The sequence below is a fragment of the Stenella coeruleoalba genome (genome assembly GCF_951394435.1).
Source record: "Stenella coeruleoalba genome assembly, chromosome: 8".
In the NCBI taxonomy this organism is placed as follows: domain Eukaryota; kingdom Metazoa; phylum Chordata; class Mammalia; order Artiodactyla; family Delphinidae; genus Stenella; species Stenella coeruleoalba.
In genome coordinates this window covers 40,624,857-40,643,989 of record NC_137154.1, presented here as the reverse complement: position 1 = coordinate 40,643,989, position 19,133 = coordinate 40,624,857, and the positions used below count along the sequence as shown (strand labels likewise).

At 41.7% G+C, this 19,133-nt stretch overlaps 1 protein-coding gene across 6 annotated transcripts in view; it reads left to right on the top strand.

Moving 5' to 3' along the window:
- Nucleotides 1-19,133, top strand: part of CALCB (calcitonin related polypeptide beta) — a 157,601-nt gene that overhangs the window by 13,248 nt on the left and 125,220 nt on the right. The window contains exon 1 of one of the 6 annotated variants that reach the window (XM_079928707.1): nt 16,889-17,486. The exons of the other annotated variants lie outside the window; for them this stretch is intronic. The gene's annotated coding sequence lies outside the window, so the exon portion shown is untranslated. Of the gene's footprint in view, nt 1-16,888; nt 17,487-19,133 lie in introns of those variants that run through there. 6 annotated transcript variants of the gene reach the window in all.

The window sequence follows — 19,133 nt, the reverse complement described above, 5'->3', positions numbered from 1 at the left end:
ACTACTAGAGCTAATCAATGAATTTGGTTAAGTTGCAGGATACAAAAGTAATGCACAGAAATCTCTTGCATTCCTATACACTAATGATGAAAAATATGAAAGCGAAATTAAGGAAACACTCCCGTTTACCATTGCAACAAAAAGAATAAAATACCTAGGAATAAACCTACCTAGGGAGACAAAACACCTGTATGCAGAAAACTATAAGACACTGATGAAAGCAATTAAAGGTGATACCAACAGATGGAAAAATATACCATGTTCTTGGATTGGAAGAATCAATATTGTGAAAATGACTATACTACCCAAAGCAATCTACAGATTCAATGCAATCCCTATCAAACTACCAATGGCATTTTTTACTGAACTAGAACAAAAAAATCTTAAAATTTGTATGGAGACACAAAAGACCCCAAATAGCCAAAGCTGTCTTGAGGGAAAAAAATGGAGCTGGAGGAATCAGACTCCCTGACTTCAGACTATACTACAAAGCTATAGTAATCAAGACAATATGGTACTGGCACAAAAACAGAAACATAGATCAATGGAGTAAGATAGAAAGCCCAGAGATAAGCCCACACACCTGTGCTCAACTAATCTATGACAAAGGAGGCAAGGATATACAATAGAGAAAAGACAGTCTCTTCAATAAGTGGTGCTGAGAAAACTGGACAGCTACATGTAAAAGAATGAAATTAGAACACTCCCTAACACCATATACAAAAATAAACTCAAAATGGATTAGAGACCTAAATGTAAGTCCTGACACTATAAAACTCTTAGAGGAAAACATAGGAAGAACACTCTGACATAAATCACAGCAAAATCTCTTTTGATCCACCTCCTAGAGTAATGGAAATAAAAACAAAAATAAACAAATGGGACCTAATGAAACTTAAGAGCTTTTGCACAGCAAAGGAAACCATAAACAAGATGAAAAGACAACCCTCAGAATTGGAGACAATATTTGCAAATGAATCAACGGACAAAGGATTAATCTCCAAAATATATAAATAGGTCATGCAGCTCAATATTAAAAAAACAAACAACCCAATCCAAAAACGGGCAGAAGACCTAAATAGACATTTCTCCAAAGAAGATATACGGTGGCCAAGAAGCACATGAAAATGGCTTAACATCACTAATTATTAGAGCAATGCAAATCAAAACTACAATGAGGTATCACCTCACACCAGTTAGAATTGGTTCATCAGAAAATCTACAAACAACAAATGCTGGAGAGGGTGTGGAGAAAAGGGAATCCTCTTGCACTGTTGGTGGGAATGTAAGCTGATACTGCCACTATGGAGAACAGTATGGAGGTTCCTTAAAAAACTAAAAATAGAATTACCATATTTTCCAGCAATCCCACTACTGGGCATATACCCAGAGAAAACCATAATTCAAAAAGACACATGCACCCCAGTGTTCATTGCAGCACCGTTTACAATAGCCAGGTTATGGAAACAACCTAAATGCCCATCGACAGGCGAATGGATAAAGAAAATGTGGTACATATATACAATGGAATATTACTCATCTATAAAAAGGAACGAAATTGGGTCATTTGTTGATACATGGATGATCTAGAAACTGTCATACAGAGTGAAATAAGTCAGAAAGAGAAAAACAAATATTGTATATTACCGCATGTATGTGGAACGTAGAAAAATGGTACAGATGAACCGCTTTGCAGGGCAGAAATTGAGACACAGATTTGGAGAACAAACATATGGACACCATGGGGGGAAATCCGTGGGGGGTGGGGGTGGGGATGTGATGAATTGGGCGATTGGGATTTACACTGGTGGGAATGTATACACTGCTGTGTATAAAACTGATGACTAATACGAACCTGCTGCATTAATAAAAAAATAGAGAAAACCTAAAAAAAAAAATGATGAGAGTGGGTTAGGGATTGTATAAGCTGTACAGTGGTTCTCACACTGTGGTCCATAAGCCACTGGGGTCCCTGAGACCCCTGCAAGGGGTCTGCAGGTCAAAACTATATTCATTATAATAATAATGCGTGGGTACAGCGTTCATTCAAAATGTACAATAGGCCAACACATTTTAATATAACAGAGTACAAAAAGTTCATTGATTTTTTAAAAATTTATTTTATTTTATTTTTGGCTGCATTGGGTCTTTGTTGCTGCATGCGGGCTTTCTCTAGTTGCAGCGAGCGGGGGCTCTTCTTTGTTGCAGTGCACCGGCTTATCATTGTGGTGGCTCTTCTTGTTGCAGAGCACGGGGTCTAGGTGCGGCATGGGCTTCAGTAGTTGTGGTGCACAGTCTCAGTAGTTGTGGCTCACGGGCTCCAGAGCGCAGGCTCAGTAGTTGTGGTGCACGCGTTTAGTTGCTCCATGGCATGTGGGATCCTCCCAGACCAGGGCTCGATCCCGTGTCCTTGCATTGGCAGGCAGATTCTTAACCACTGTGCCACCAGGGAAGTCCCAGTTCATTGATATTTAGATTCAACATTGCAACTGACCTTTAAGAACCCACCACTTGTTGAGTTTTGGTGTAGTTTCAAAGGAAAATATTCATAATTACCTGCAACGGTTGTTGAAATACTTCTCCACTTTTAGCAGGTTCTGTTAATTAGTTCTTCTGGTATTTACTATTATAAGTTTAAGTAATAAAATTGTACTACCTGAAAAAAAAATTTTAGTTGTTTTATCATGGATTTTTTCACATACTTTTTTTTTTTTTTTTTTTTTGGCGGTACACGGGCCTCTCACTGTTGTGGCCTCTCGCGTTGCGGAGCACAGGCTCCGGACGTGCAGGCTCAGCAGCCATGGCTCACAGGCCCAGCCGCTCCGCAGCATGTGGGATCTTCCCGGACTGGGGCACGAACCCGTGTCCCCTGCATCGGCAGGTGGACCCTCAACCACTGCGCCACCAGGGAAGCCCCACATTAATTTTTATCTTTATAAATATTACATTAAAATATTTACCTTGGTTACTGAGATTCTTGGCACCCCTTTAAGTTTTGCACCCTATTCCTGGCTTCCCGGGACATCTCTTTCTGGAAGTTGATTTTGTTCACCAAATAAAACTAGGCAAGTCAATGTCCCAGTAGTTTGCTTTCTCAACTAAACAGAGGTCAAATAAAATGTAGATGTGCTCAGGATTTACTCTTGGCTGGGGATTGTACGAGGTAGTGACAACAAAGCGTTTCCCTTTTTTTTGTTGTTTCAGACTTTTTTTAATGTAAAATACACATAACAAAATTTACCATCTTAACCATTTTTAAGTGTATAGTTCAGTGGTATTAAATATATTCATAATTTTGTGCAAACATCACCACCATCCACCTTCATTAGTCTTTTCATCTTGTAAAATTGAAACTCTCTACCCATTAAACACTAACTCCCCATTCCCCACTCTTTCCAGACTCTGGCAACCACTATTCTACTTTCTGGCTCTATATTTTTGACTACTCTAAGAGTCTCATATAAATGGAATCAAATAGTATTTGATTTTTGGGCACTGGCTTATTTCACTTGACATAATGTCCTCAAGGTTCATCTTCATCCATGCTGTGGCATATATCAGAATTTCCTTCCTTTTTAAGGCTGATTAATATTCCATTGTATGTATATACCACGTTTTGGTTATTCATTCATCATTGGACACTTGGCTTGCTTCCATGTTTTAGCTAATGTGAATAATGAACATGGGTGTACAAAAATCTACCAGATCTTTTTTTCAGTTCTTTTGGGTATATACACAGTAGTAGAATTGCTGGATCATATAGCAATTCTATTTTAATTTTTGAGGAACCACCTTATTGTTTTCCACAGTGGCTTCACCATGTTACTTTCCTGCCAATAGTGCATAAGATTTCCAATTTCTCCAAATCCTCAACAACACTGTTATTTTCTGTTTTTTTTTCATAGTTGCCTTCCTAATGGATGTGAGGTGATATCTTACTGTACTTTTGATTTGCCTTTCCCTAAAAATTAGTGACGTTGAACATCTTTTCATGTGCTTTGAAGAAATGTCTATTCAAGGCCCTTGCCCATTTTTAAATCAGTTTATTTTTGTGTTGTTCAGTTCTCAGTGATCTCTACATATTCTGGATGTCGATCACTTATCAGGTATATGATTTGCAGCCACTCTTTCCCATTTGGTGGGTTGCCTTTTTATTCTGTTAATATTGTCTTTTGATGTACAAAATTAAAAAACTTTCATCCAGTCCAATTTGTCTATTTTTTCTTTTGTTGTTTGGGCTTTTGGTGTCATATCCAAGAAATCATTGCCAAATCCAATGCCATGAAGACTTTGCCCTATGTCTTCTTCTAAGAGTTTTATATTTTTAGGTCTTACATTTAGGTCTTTGATTTTTTTGAGTTAATTTTTCTATATAGTGTCAGGTAAGGGTCCACCTTCATTCTTTTGCATGTGGATATTCAGTTTCCCCAGTACCATTGATAAAAAGACAGTCTTTTCCCCATTGAATGGTCTTTGCACCCTTGTCAAAAATCATCTGATCATAGGTGTGAGGGATTATTTCTGAACTTTCTATTCTATTCAATTCATCCATATGTTTGTATTTATAACGGTACCACTTTTTTTTTTTTTTGATTACTGTAGCTTTGTGGGGAGTTTTAAAATCAGGAAATGTAGTCCTCCGGTTTTGTTCTTCTTTTTCAAGATTGTTTTGGCTATTCAGGGTCCCTCAAGATACCATTTGAACTTTAGGATGGGTTTTTCATTTCTGCAAAGAACATATTGGGATTTTGATAGGGATTGCATTGAATCTGTAGATTGGTTGTGTTACTGAATAGGTTGCCTGGACTTGCCCCACGGTCCTAGCCTGGGCTGAGACCCCTTGTCTCAGGCAGGGAGGTTCTTTTTCTGCTCAGATTGCCACAGTTAATAACAAAACCAGTGTTGAGACTAGAACAGCACAAGCTTTATTCAATGGCCAAAGAATGGAGAAATAGGAACTTAGTTTGCAAATCAATTTCTCAACCCAATTCAAGTGGAGACACCATATGTATAGGAGGGTCAAAGTAAAAGGGAGGGATTTGGAAAGAATGGGAGGAATATTCATGACTTATCCGAGAACAGAGGTGTGGTTTGAACCCAGAATGCAACACTACTTTTTGTCTTTATACTGGCTTTTCAGGTTGTTGTCATGGCAATTGTCAACTGTCATGGCACTGGCGGGTGCGTCATTCAGCATGCTAATGTATTACAATAAGCGTATAATGAGGCTCAAAGTCTACTGGACGTCAAGTCTTCCGCCATCTTGGGCCTAGTTTGTTCCAACCAGTTCTTGTTTTTCTCTTTGCAGCTTCCTCCTAAAACTTAGATAAGAGCAATTGGTTTCCATTCGAGGGAGGGGCAGGGGTATGATTCTGGGGCAACAGCCTTGGTAACAGTTGGGTGGTATTGACACATCGTAACAATATTAAGTCTTCTAATACATGAACATGGGCTGTGTTTCCATTTCTTTATATGATTTTCAGTTTCTTTCAGCAATGTTTTGTATTTCCATTGTACAAGTCTTTCACCTCCTTAGTTAATTCATAAATATTTTATTCTATTAATTCTCTTATAGATAGAATTGTTTATTGTAATTACGTTTTCAGATTGTTAGTGTGTAGAAATGCAACTAGTTTTTGTGTGCAGACTTTATATACTGCTATTTTGCTGAACTCATTTATTAGTTCTAACGGTTTTTTTTTTTCATCTTTAAGGTGTTCTACATATACGATCATATTGAAAAAGGCGGGGAGGGGGCAGGGCACAAACTTGAAAAGAATGACATAGCCATAGGACATGACAAAGACTACTTAGAACCAACTGGGTCCAAGATGGCAGAAGATTTGACGTCCAGTAGACCTTGAGCCTCATTATATGCTCATTGTAATACATTAGCATGATAAATGACACACCCACCAGCACCATGACAGTTCTGAGGCTAACCATAAAAAGCCAAAAAGTAGGCAGTGGCCCAATTCCTGGAAATCTCCGCCCCTTCCCCAAAATAATGGGAATGATCCTCCCACTCATTAGCCTATGAAATTACCCAGCCCATGAAAACTAACCACACCATATTTCAGGGCCACTCTCACTTTCTGAGATGGCCCACACTCTGTGGAGTGTGTTGCTCTCTAAATAAATCAACTTCTTACCTATCACTTTGTCTCTCAGTGAATTCTTTCTTCAATGAGACATCAAGAACCTGAGTTTCATTAAGTCCTGAGACCAGGTGTGTAATCTCAGTTAAAAGACTGTGGGTTCAAGTCCCAATCTGAGTTGCACAGTTTCAATATCATCTGTGAACAGACATAATTTTACTCCCTCCTTTCCAATTTGAATGTCTTTTCTTCTTGCCTAATTGCTCAGATTAGAATTTCTAGTACAGTGTTGAATGAACGTGGTAAAAGCAGGCATCCTTGCCTTGTTCTTGACTTAGAAGAAAAGCTTTCGGTCTTTCATCACTGAGTATTATGGGCTGCACCTGACAGGCCTGCAAGCCCTGTACTTGCCCAGCCTCAAGACAGAAGAAAGAGCCCCGAGTCAGCAAGAGACATCAATGGTTTAATGGATAGGGAGAATCTTACATGTCTGAAGCAAGGTCCTGGAGTGACACCCCACTGTGTGTGCCCAGAAGGCAGGCAGGAAATGGTAGTAGTCTTTGCTACCTAGGAAAGAGGGAGGTTTCCAGTTATAGGGGGAATTCATGTCAAGGTTACCAGGGAAACCAGCAGAGGGGCACACCCCTTTGATAGACTATCATAATGGAGATAGTTCTGTTCTAAAGATTAGAACAATTACTTAGCTTTTCTGGGGGCAAGTATGTAGGCATTTACTGATTAGGCTCTATAATTAAGAGGGAAAGTCAGTCAGGTGACTAGGTGAGGCAAGGACTGGTCAAGCAGGAGATGTACAGAGAGCAAGAGAACAGCCATCACGAGTGCCCTGATCATACAAGTTTGATGTTTGCTGTGGGTTTTTCATATATGGCTTTTATTATGCTGAGGTAGGTTCCTTCTATTCCTAGTTTGTTGAGTGTGTTCATCATGAAAGTACATTGAATTTTCTCTAATGCTTTTTCTACATTGAGATGATCATGAGGGTCTTTCACCTTTTTTTCTGTTAATGTGGTGTATTACACTGACCAATTTTTGTATGTTGAACTCTCATTGCTTTCTAGTAATAAATCCCTTTTGTTATGGTGTGCAATTCCTTTAATATGCTGAATTCAGTTTGCTGAAATTTTGCTAAGGATTTTTGCATGAATGTTCATAAAGAATATTGTTCTGTAGGTCTTTGTTGTTGTTTTAGTGTCTTTTCCTGACTTTGCTATCAGGGTAATGCTGGACTCATAAAATAAATGAGTAGGAAGTATTCAATTTGGTGGAAAAGTGTTTTTTTTAATATTTATTTATTTATTTGGCTGCTTTGGGTCTTCGTTGCAGCATGCGCGATCTTCATTGTGGCATGAGGGATCATTCGGTGTGGCACGCAGGCTTCTCTCTAGTTGTGGCACGCAGGCTCCAGAGTGCGCGGGCTCAGTAGTTGTGGCATGAGGGCTTAGTTGCCCCGTGGCATGTGGGATCTTAGTTCCCCGACCAGGCATCGAACCTGCATCCCCTGCAGTGAAAGGCAATTCTTAACCACTGGCCCGTGAGGAGAGTCCCTGTGGAAAAGTTTGAGAAGAAATGTTATTAGTTCTGTAAATATTTGGTAGAATTCACCATGAAGTCATCGGGATCAGGGCTTTTCTTAGTTGAGAGACATTTGCTTATTGATCAGTCTCCTTGGTTACAGGTCTATTCACGTTTTCTATTTCTTTATGATTTAGTTTTGGTAGCTTTTATGTTTCTAGAAATTTTTACATTTCATCTTGGTTCTCCAATTTGTAGGCATACAGTTGTTCATAGTACTCTTATAATCCATTTTATTTCTGTAGAATCAGTAGTAATATCCCCATTTTCATTTCATTTTAGTAACTTGAGCCTTCTTTTTTAAAAAAATATTTATTTATTTGGCTGTGCCAGGTCTTAGTTGTGGCACACAGGATCTTTGATCTTCACTGCGGCATGTGGGATCTTTTTAGTTGCAGCATGTGGGATCTTTAGTTGTGGCATGTGAACTTAGTTGTGGCATGTGAGATCCAGTTCCCTGACCAGGGATGGAACCCGGGCCCCCTGCATTGGGAGGGTAGAGTCTTAGCCACTGGACCACCAGGGAAGTCCCTAGCCTTCTTTTTTCCTTAGTTCATCTAGCTCCAGCTTTGTCAACTTTGTGGATCTTTTCAAAGAACTAAGCTTTCAGTTTTACCAATTTTTTCCAGTTTTTCTATTCTCTATTTTACTTATCTTTCCTCTAGTCTTTTTTTTTTTTTGACCACACCATGTGTGGCTTGCAGAATCTTAGTTCTCCAACCAGGGATTGAACCTGGGCCCTTGCAACCAAGTGGGGCCCTATGGGGCTCCTGGGCACAGAGGCCTTTTTGCCCCCCATTTCTTGTAGGCAAGACTCTAGCCTCCATGACCTTCCCTGAGTTCCAAAGGGCTGCTAATCAAGGAAGGAGCCAAGAAACCACCTGAGGCAAGATTAAAGGGACCAGAGAAGCTCATCAAGATTAGGAGACCACCTGAGATTAAGGGAGTACAAGCCCTGCACACACCCTAATCTTGTCAGCAACCCCACCCTTGAATTATTGCTATAAAACTCCTCATCAAATCCTCCTGGGTTGGGACACATGGTTTTCGAGGGCAGGAGCCCTCTGTTTTCACGTTTGCCTGGCAAAGCAATAAAGCTATTCATTTCTACTTCACCCAAAACGCTGTCTACGAGATTTGATTCTGCACTGGTGTACAGAGGCTGAGATTTCAGCATCACCCTCGGCAGTGAAATAATTGAGTCCTAACCACTGGACTGCCAAGGAATTAATTCCCTCTCTAGTCTTTATTCATTCCTTCTTATATTTGGGTTTAATTTGTTCTTTTTCTAGATCTTTAAGTTGTGATGTTAGTTGATTTAACATCTTTCTTTTAAAAAAAAATTTATTTATTTGGCTGTGCCAGGTCTCAGTTGTGGCGTGCAGGATCTTTTAGTTGTGGCATGCGGAATCTCTTAGTTGCGGCATGCGGGATTTAGTTCCCTGACCAGGGATTGAACCCAGGCCCCCTGCATTGGGAGCACAGAGTCTTAACTGCTGCACCACTAGGGAAGTCCCAACATTTTTGTTTTTTAATATAAGCATTTACAGCTGTACATTTTCCCCTTAGCACTGTTTTTGCTGCATCCCATAAGTTTTCGTATGTTGTATTTTCATTTGTCTCTAAATCTTTTCTAATTTCCCTTGTGATTTCTTCTTTCATCGAATAGTGGTTTCAGAATGTGTTGTTTAATTTTCACAAATTTTGTGAATTTTCCAGCTTTTTTCTGTTACTGATTTCTAACTTCATCTCAATGTGGTCAGAGAAGATACTTTGTGTGATGTCTATCTTTTAAAGTCTGTTAAGGAGAATGATGTCATCATCATGGCAGAATAAGAGTTTTCTACCATCTGTCTTCCAAAGAACACTGATTTAGACAATCACCCATGGGTGAGAAGGCTTTTGTGGACATCCAAGAGGCCAGTGGATAGGTTTGTGCATACCAATGGAGAGGGGGAAAAAAATCTGAGATTGGATGCACTGAAGAAGATAGTGGAACAGTTTCACTTTACTCACGTCACTCTTCTCCGGAGGCACAGTCCAGCACAAAGAGAACTTCCTGGCCTATGATTTCTCCCTCAGGGGAAAGTGAGAGTGTGTGATTGTGTGCTTGGCTTCCCCAGCTGTGTGGGATGCTGCCAAAGAGATCCACTTCTTTCTCACCCCATCCAGAATACTGAAGCATGCCATGCAACTGGGGGGTGGGGGCGGCTGGGAGAGCAGCTGATAGGGCTAATTACTAACATGAATGCATATGAGAATATATATCACACTGATAAAGGTATTTAGTTAAATTCAGAATACTCTAATACCATAATATGGTGATGTATTAACCAGTTAACTCTAGTATAAATATTAAAGGACAGGGCTTCCCTGGTGGCGCAGTGGTTGAGAGTCCGCCTGCTGATGCAGGGGACACGGGTTTGTGCCCGGTCTGGGAAGATCCCACATGCCGCAGAGTGGCTGAGCCCGTGAGCCATGGCCGCTGAGCCTGCGCATCCGGAGCCTGTGCTCGGCAACGGGAGAGGCCACAGCAGTGAGAGGCCTGCGTATCGCAAAAAAAAAAAAAAAAAAAAAAGGACAAAAGTATTAAAAATAACAATAGCTACAATAATTTATTAATGGATACACAATATAAAAAGGGGTAAACTGTGACATCAAGAACAAAAAATAGGACAGGGGAGTAAAAAGTAATAAAGTTAATGTATATATCAGCACCCACAAACTGGAGGCTGCCCAGTGGCCCAGCCACATCACACATCTAAACCTAAGTCAGCCTGCACTTAACAGGAAACACCTGTCAAGGATACCCAACACCCCCCCCCCCCCATCACAATCCTCCAACTCAGCTTTAGCTAGCTTACCTTACCTTAGAAAATAGGACCTCCTAGCCAACCATGCATTTCTGAGTTGCCTCTTTTAATACTCTATAAAACTCATTCTTACCCAAAATCCCTTAGGAAGAGTGTTCCACTGCTTGTGAAGATTGTGCACTTTCAATCCATGAATTGCTTTCCCTTGAATAAAAGGCATTAAACTCATTGTTAAATTGTTTTAGTTTTGTCATTTGACAAAGGGTTGAGTCTTTGTGTGCTACAATTCTGATCACACTTCCAATTGGGGGTTCACTCCACCAAGCAATTCTCCAACACCAGCTGGGTTCAGAATTCAACTCAATTCTGACACACTGTTACCAAACTCAAGTTCGTGTGTCAGACACACTGTGAGGCCAAACAAACTGAAACATTGGAGGTTGGAGCAGAGAAAGGTTTTTTTGCAGGGCCAAGCAAGGAGAATGAGTGGCTCATGCTCAAAAACCCCAAACTCTGGTGGTTTTGAGGGAGAAGTTTTTATTAAATTTGGCAAAACTTGGGGTGACTGCTGCAAGGTGTGTGTCTTTCTTCTGATTGGTTGGTGGTGAGGTAACAGGGTGGTGCTCCAGGAATCTTGTGCTCAGCCTGAAGTTACCATCCTCCACCTGGGTGGGGGCCTTAGTTCCTGCAGAACTCAAAAGATGTTATGTATGTTCCTTAAGGAGGAGCCAGAACCCTGCCCCAAGGCTGTATTATTGTTTCTTGACTGCTTCTCCTTTGTTTCTGCATCCCCCTCCTTTCCCTCATTAGCAACTGTTTGAATCTGCCTTTTGGAACTCAGGGAAGGTCAAGGAGGCTGAATGAAGTCTATCTCTCACAAACAAGAAATGGAGGGACACAGAAAGAGGATTTGTACCAGGGAGGGCCCCACAGGGTTCTGCTGCTGTTTCATATCTCCCAGGTGATAGCATCAGATCTCACAGATTAAGGGCTCAGTCCTACAAGACTCCCCCCATGCCTTCAGACGTCAGTTGCAAGACCAGGTTGTCACCTGTGCTTCTGACTGACTGGCTATAGATTGGAGGTTCCAACAGCCTCCTCCTTGGCTTTGATTAATTTGCTAGAGCAGCTCACAGAACTCAGAGAAACATTTTTCTTAGCAGATTACTGGTTTATTGTAAAAGGATATAACTCAGGAACATCCAGATAAAAGAGATGCACAGGAGGGAATTCCTGGCGGTCCAGTGGTTAGGACTCCATGCTTTCACTGCTGAGGGCCTGGGTTCAATCCCTGGTCAGGGAACTAAGATCCTGCAAGCTGCGCAGCACAGACAAAAAAAAAAAAAAAAAAAAAAAGACACACACACAAAGGACAAAAGGATATGGGGAAAGGGCATGGAGCTTCCATGCCCCCTCTGAGCACCACTGTCCCCAGATCTCCATGTGTTCACCAACCCAGAACCTCTCTGAAGCTACCCTTTCGGATTTTTTGGCAGCTTTATTGTATAGGCATAGTTGATTAAATCATTGGCAATTGGTGGTTGAGTCAACCTCCAGCTCCTCCCTCTCCCTTGAGGTCAGAGGGATGGGACTGGAAAGTACCAACCCTCTAATCACCTGTTCGTTTCTTCAGGCAACAAGCCCCCATCCTTAGATGCATTTCAAAAGTCGGCTCATTAACATAACAAGAGACACCTTTCATCACAGGCGCCTCCCAGGGTTTTAGGAGCTCTGACAGAAAAGGGGTGAAAGAGTTTTTTTTTTTTTAACATCTTTATTGGAGTGTAATTGCTTTACAATGGTGTGTTAGTTTCTGCTTTTTAACAAAGTGAATCAGTTATACATATACATATATCCCTATATCTCTTCCCTCTTGCATCTCCCTCCCTTCCACCCTCCCTATCCCACCCCCTAGGTGGTCACAAAGCACCGAGCTGATCTCCCTGTGCTAGGCGGTTGCTTCCCACTAGCTATCTATTTTACGTTTGGTAGTGTATATATGTCCATGCCACTCTCTCACTTTGTTCTAGCTTACCCTTCCCCCTCCCTGTATCCTCAAGTCGATTCTCTAGTAGGTCTGTGTCTTTATTCCTGTCTTGCCCCTAGGTTCTTCACAACATTTTTTTTTTTTTTAGATTCCATATATATGTGTTAGCATGGAATATTACTCAGCCATAAAAAGAAGTGAAATTGAGTTATTTGTAGTGAGGTGGATGGACCTAGAGTCTGTCATACAGAGTGAAGTAAGTCAGAAAGAGAAAAACAAATACCGAAGACAGTTTTTATTACAAATCACATCACATACAAATTCGAAGTTATCAGCTTAACATAGACTGTAATATCTATAAGTTGTTTTGTGTAAGCCTCATGGTAACCACAAAGGAAAAACCTACAGTAGATACACAAAGGATGAAGAGAAGGGAATCAAAACATACCACTACAGAAAATCATCAATTCACAAAGACAGCAAGAGAGGAAGAAAGGAACAAGGGAACGACAAACAGCCAGAAAACAGTAAGATGGCATTTGTAAATCCTTACCTATCAATATTTACTTTAAGTGCACTGGATTAAATTCTCCCATTAAAAGACATAGAGTGGCTTAATGGGTAAGAAAATAAGAGCGAACTATACGTTGCCTACAAGACTCCTCAGTCCAGCTGTAAGGACACACAGAGGCTCAACATGAAGGGATAGAAAAAGATATTCCATGAAAATGGCAACCAAGAGAGCAAGGGTAGCTACATTTATGTCAGACAAAATAGACTTTAAGTTAAAAGCTGTAACAAAAATATCATTATATAATGTTAATGGAGTCAATGAAATTCCAAAATGGTTACCTCAGTCAGATTCTGCCAGGGCAACTGTCTCTCTCTAGCTGGGGAGATGAATTCCCAGCACTTCCTACTCCTCCATCTAATGAAAGTCCTCTAGCAAAATCGTTTGAACTTGTTAGACCCAAACCTAATGTATCCATACAGGTTGCTCTAGCTCTCACTACTCCTAGGTGTCTGGCAGCCCACTGGTCTGGCAGGGTGGCTTTTATTTTGGGGATCTGAGGAAGCACTGGACCATCAGCGCAGGCAGATTTCAGACTGAGGAGTCTTCTAAGAATTAAATAAGTTTTCATAGAGCTTTTTCTGGGAGCATTCGCTGAGCACCAGCCTCTGGAAAGGACCTGCCTTTCTGGGTCATATCCTGGGAGGGGCAAAAAGGCATGAAAACAGCACCACTCTGCAGTCGTCAAAGGAACAATGGGCAGCACACTGGCAGACCCCAGTGAGAACCCAATGCCTAGGTGCACTATCCCCAGGAGCTGGGGGTGTCAGATCCCCCTGCTTACCCAGAGCCCACTGAGTCCTCAGTCTTGACCCCACCATGGATTCTTACTTTTGCTTCCAGGCCAAGAGCCAGTGTGAGGAAACCCACACCAGGAGACTGCAGGGTGTGCTATATCATCGTACATTTGCTCAGTGCCAGGTCAAGTCATGCAAAGTGTCCACTCGAGAAAGAAGTTTTATTTGCAGTGTCTACCGAAAAAAAAACATACAACCTAAAAGTTGAGAATTAAGTTTTGTTTGGTGGACTTACTGAGGACCTAAGCCTGGGAGACAGGCTCTCAGATAGCTCTGAGGAACTATTCTGAAGAGGTAAGGGAGGAGCCAGGATATACAGCAGTTTTGCAAAACAAACAAACAAACACAAACCCTCTGCCCCCCCACCTAGGTAGCCAAACATCAAAAGATTACTGCTAATTAAAGAAAAAACAGACATCTCAAGTTAATGAATTTAATGCTTTTCTCTATAAGGGAAGATGCAAGAGTCTGGGCTTAATGAAATCATTCTTTTGATATGCATCTTAACTATCTAGAGCCAGTATCCTGTTTTTCTCCATCCTGAATCCTCCGCAGGGTGCACCGCTGGGGGTGGCCGCAGAGGCTGATGGCTTGATGGCCACAACATCCTTTGTTTACTGACATGGCAGGCAACGTTCTTTGTTCACAGCTGAGAATAGGTGAAGGCAAGTGTACAGTTTGATGGTCTGTGTGTAAGGACTGCATATGTTGGCATCTGTGCTCGGGTCCTCTGCCAGAATGATTCTGGGAATCATAATGAATGAGTTATGGGGAGGTGGCTGGGAGGTAGCCAGCCCCTTCTGGGGCGTGAATTTAGAATACAATGGCCCAGGTGAGGCTGGGAGCAATCAGTGAGAGTGGTTGTCCTCAGCTGAATACAGATGCTTGGTAATCTTCAGGCCTGCAGTGCATCATGCCTTCTGCTGGAGGGTGCTGGAAGACGGGCTGAACTGCGTCAGGCTCTTTAGTCCAGGTAGGGGTCAGTAGGTGAACTAGCGTGGACTGGCCTACCCACGCAGAGGTCCGGCGCATGGTAGCTGTGCAAATGGCCTGTGGAGGCGCAGCCTCTACCCTGATGGATGTATGGGAAGAGCTCCGTGTGTGTGTGTGGTGGTGGGGTGAGGGGGCGCACATACATCAGTGGTTGTAGGCTACAGGGTATTGAAGTAAACGAACAACTGAGCACTAGGAAAGATAGTCCCAGATTTCTCAGTACTTGAGGATGCAGATGATGAGCCCTCCTGCTTCAGCCGTATCCAGCAGAAAGCCCTCTGGGTGGACTAGACCCATGGGATGGGGCTGAGGCTTTCCAAACCTGAGCAAACCCTGAAATCCCCAGACCTGGGTAGCTCTTCCTGCACTTTTGATTTTGAGCTTCCATACCATCCATGTTCACAGGCAGCTTTGAACTCCAAAGTGCAGAGGAAAGAGGCCTGGAGAAGGGGGTCCATTTGGTGAGGGGGGACAGGTCTAAAAGGCCTGAGCTGTGGTGGTCATTGCTCTGGCCCAGGTCCCAGGCCTTGAGGGAATGCTGAGAAGTAGGGGTAACCCAGGATGACATGACTCAGAATTTGGCAGGTGGTTCCTATGACCAAGAACAGCACCAAGAACAACTGTGCTGAGGTGCCGGTAAACATTTCGAAAGAGGATGTTGCAAAGCCTGTTTTCTGGGCCCTTTCCAAGTAAGACGGGGATTTTTTATTCTCCTGTGGAGGTGTATTTGATGCTTGTCCTTGGGGTGTGACCTCTAGAGACTCCTTGTGTGCCTCAGAGTGGGACTGGGAGTAACCCCGACATTCACTGAGGTTCTTCTGGCCTTTGTCAGTCTCCCCTTGCTGGCACCAAAGGGACTGACTGTAAGGGATGGAAGAGCAGGGAAGAGTGTGTGGAGCGTGTGCCCCACAGTCAGGAACCAGGAATCTCACTGGGTTCTGCGTTTTCTGTGACATTCTTTGGGGAGGGCTCCTAGCAAAGATTGGTATGATAATTTCCTCTAATGGCTCTTATGATCTTCTGTCTTGATGATTATGTTTAGGAGAGAAACTTAATTGGTTAACTGATGCAACCCAGCACATTAATTCTTTTTATGAAAGTCCCTTGGGATGGGGTCTTCTCCCTGGGACTCTCTTAACATCAGAAACTCACAGTCCTTTCTCTTTCATCCTGTAAATCAATGTCACTGCCCAGAAGAGAGCCTGCAACACTGCCACTTGCATGACCCTGGCCACCTGTTGGCCAGTCACTGAGCAGTTGGGGTGGGGAGGGTGAAGAGCAACTTTGTGCCCACCAATATGGGCGCCAAGGTCTTCAGCTGGCACTGCAGGGGCCTTCAGACTTGAGTGGTTAGACACCTCAGGAAGAAGTGACTTGTCTAATGGTCATGGAGAAGAGACAAGTTAAATCAGGGTAGAGGCCCATATTCTGAGCCCACTAGATGTGTGTTGTAGGGAGAGGAGATGGGCAAGTCTGACTTTCCTCTATGATTCTGAGTTCATCCATCTAAGACATTTCAGTGAAGCTAATTTAAAACATAGATCATTTAAAAAATAATTGCAGTCATTCAGGCTGTGCAACATGATCTTTGATTACACATTCATCCTTTTCTTCTAGGTCATGGTGAAATGAACTTGCCACTTCTTTTGATTTACAAGGAAAGTATTGTAAATTAGAAAACTTTTGTGGAAAATATGCACATTATACTTTTTGATATTGAAAAGTATCTTTTTGCTCTAAAGCAGTATGCAAAATAAGCTCATTCCAGTTCTTTCCATGCATCTACCCATTTTTAAAATAAACTTTTTATTTTGGAATAATTTTAGATTCACAGCGAAGTTACAAAGATAGTACAGAGAGTTCCTATGTACTTTTCACCCCCTTTTGCCTAGTTTTGCATCTTACATAACCAAGTTACATTAGTCAAAACTAAGATATTAAGGTTGATATGTTACTATTAACTAAACTGTACACATTTTTCAAATTTCACCAGTTTTTTCACTAATGTCCTTTTTCTGTCCCAAGATGCAATCCAGGATACCACATTACATTTTGTCATCTTGTTTCCTTAGTCTCCTCTGGTCTGTGAGTTTCTTTCTTCCTCTCTCCTTCCCTCTTTCTTTCCTCCCTCCCTCTCTCCCTCCCTTCTTTCTTTCTTTTCCTTTCTTTCCTTTCTTTCTTTCTTTCTTTCTTTCTTTCTTTCTTTCTTTCTTTCTTTCTTTCTTTCTTTCTTTCTTTCTTTCTTTCTTTTTCTTTCTTTCTCTTTCTTTCTTTCTTTCCTTCCTTCCTTCCTTCCTTTCTTTTCTTTCTTTCTTTTTATTAAATTGCCAATCATTTGCTTCAGTTTTGATTGGCTTTTAAGTCCATATGTTATTTTTTTTTAATCACTTTTTATTGGAGTATAGTTGGTTTACAGTGTTGCGGACAGTTCTTTCTTTTTTTTTTTTTTTTTAGGCATTTGTTTTCATTTTGTCTTTTTTAAGTGACCTTGAGAATTTTGAAGAGTTCTAGTCGATATTTTATAGAATGCCTCTAAATTTGGATTTGTCTAATGCTTTCCTCATGTTTATATTGGAGCTTTAGGATTTGGGGAAGAATATCACAAAAGTGGAGTGCTGTTCTCATCAAATCAGGGTATGTACTATCAACATGAGCTATCACTAGTACGTTAAGCTTGATTACTTCGTCCCAGTAGTGTCTCCCAGGTCTCTCCACTGTAAAGTTACTGTTTTTCGCTTTCCATATTGTGTTCTTCGGAAGTCCAGCTCACACAAAAGGAGGGATATTATGCTCCATCTCCTAGAGGGGGTAGTTATTGAGCAGAACACTGTGTACCAGTGACCAATCCCAGGGCAGGACTCCAACTAAAAAGAATAGCAAAGATCATCACAATGCCAGCCACCAGGAATAAAAGTCCAGACACTTCTGCCCACTGCAGCTGCGTATCAGAGTCACCAAGGAAAACACAACGCAGTCAAGCACTGGACAAACAACGCTTTACTCACAGAGAAGAGACCAAACAAGATCAGCTCCAATACTGTGCGTTGGTCCCTCACGGCTGGTTGGTGCCCCCATCTGACTCAGGGCAACTGGCCTACATGTACCCCTCTCCTGCCACAGAAGAAGGACTCCTCCCCACCTCCCCTATGGAGTCTGAAATACTGAAAACTGGAGGTGTTGGCTATTGATATACATGCTTAAGCAGAACAAAGAAACACTCATTGAGTCTGAGATTGGGAGAATATTCTCACACAGGCAATAAGCCTGGCACGGCTGTGAGGGCTCTTTATCTCTTGTTAAGGAGGTGTTCCAGGCCCAAGGCCCACTCTTAGTGGCCCAGTGGGGGTGGATGGATTGCATGCATGAGACTTCCTTTCCCAACAGTAGTATTTAGATATATTGTTTGGAATTCTTCTTTAAGAAATATTTGTTTCTCCTCTCTATTTATTAAATCATTTATTATTTATGTCAGTATGAACTCATTTACTTTATAATTTAGGTTATAATACAATATTATAGCCCTTATATTGTTGCTCAAATTGTTCCAGCTTTGGCCATTGTGAGCTCTTTCAGTTGGGCTTCTGTGTCCTTTTGGCAAGCCTCCATTTTTCGAGTATTTCCTTACTGTCTGACATTACAATATACTCCAGGTTTATGTTAACTTATTTTCCCTGTCCCAGCCCTAGATTCAGTCCTTTCTGGAAGGAGCCTTGGCTTCTATTATTGAATAATGGTATATACTCATCATATGGTGTTTTTCATTTATTTTGCTAATGTAGGGAATTACATTGAATTTTAATTAATTAATTAATTAATTAATTTATTTATTTCTGGCTGCTCTGGATCTTCCTTGCTGCCTGTGGGCTTTCTCTAGTTGCGACGAGCGGGGGCTAATCTTTATTGTGGTGCTTGGGCTTCTCATTACGGTGGCTTCTCTTGTTGCTGAGCATGGGCTCTCGGCACGTGGGCTTCAGTAGTTGTGGTGCACGGGCTCAGTAGCTGTGTCCCACGGGCTCTAAAGCACAGGCTCAGTAGTGGCACAGGGCTTAGTTGCTCCGTGGCATGTGGGATCTTCCCAGACCAGGGATCGAACCTGTGTCCCCTGCATTGGCAGGCAGATTCTTAACCACCGTGCCACCAGAGAAGTCCCTACATTGAATTTTGAATGTAAAACCAACCTTGCGTTCCTGGAATAAATACCATCTGGTCATGATTATTATTTTTTTTTCCATATTGATTGTTTTTATTTTGATTTTTTGTTTGTTTAGGATTACTGCGTCT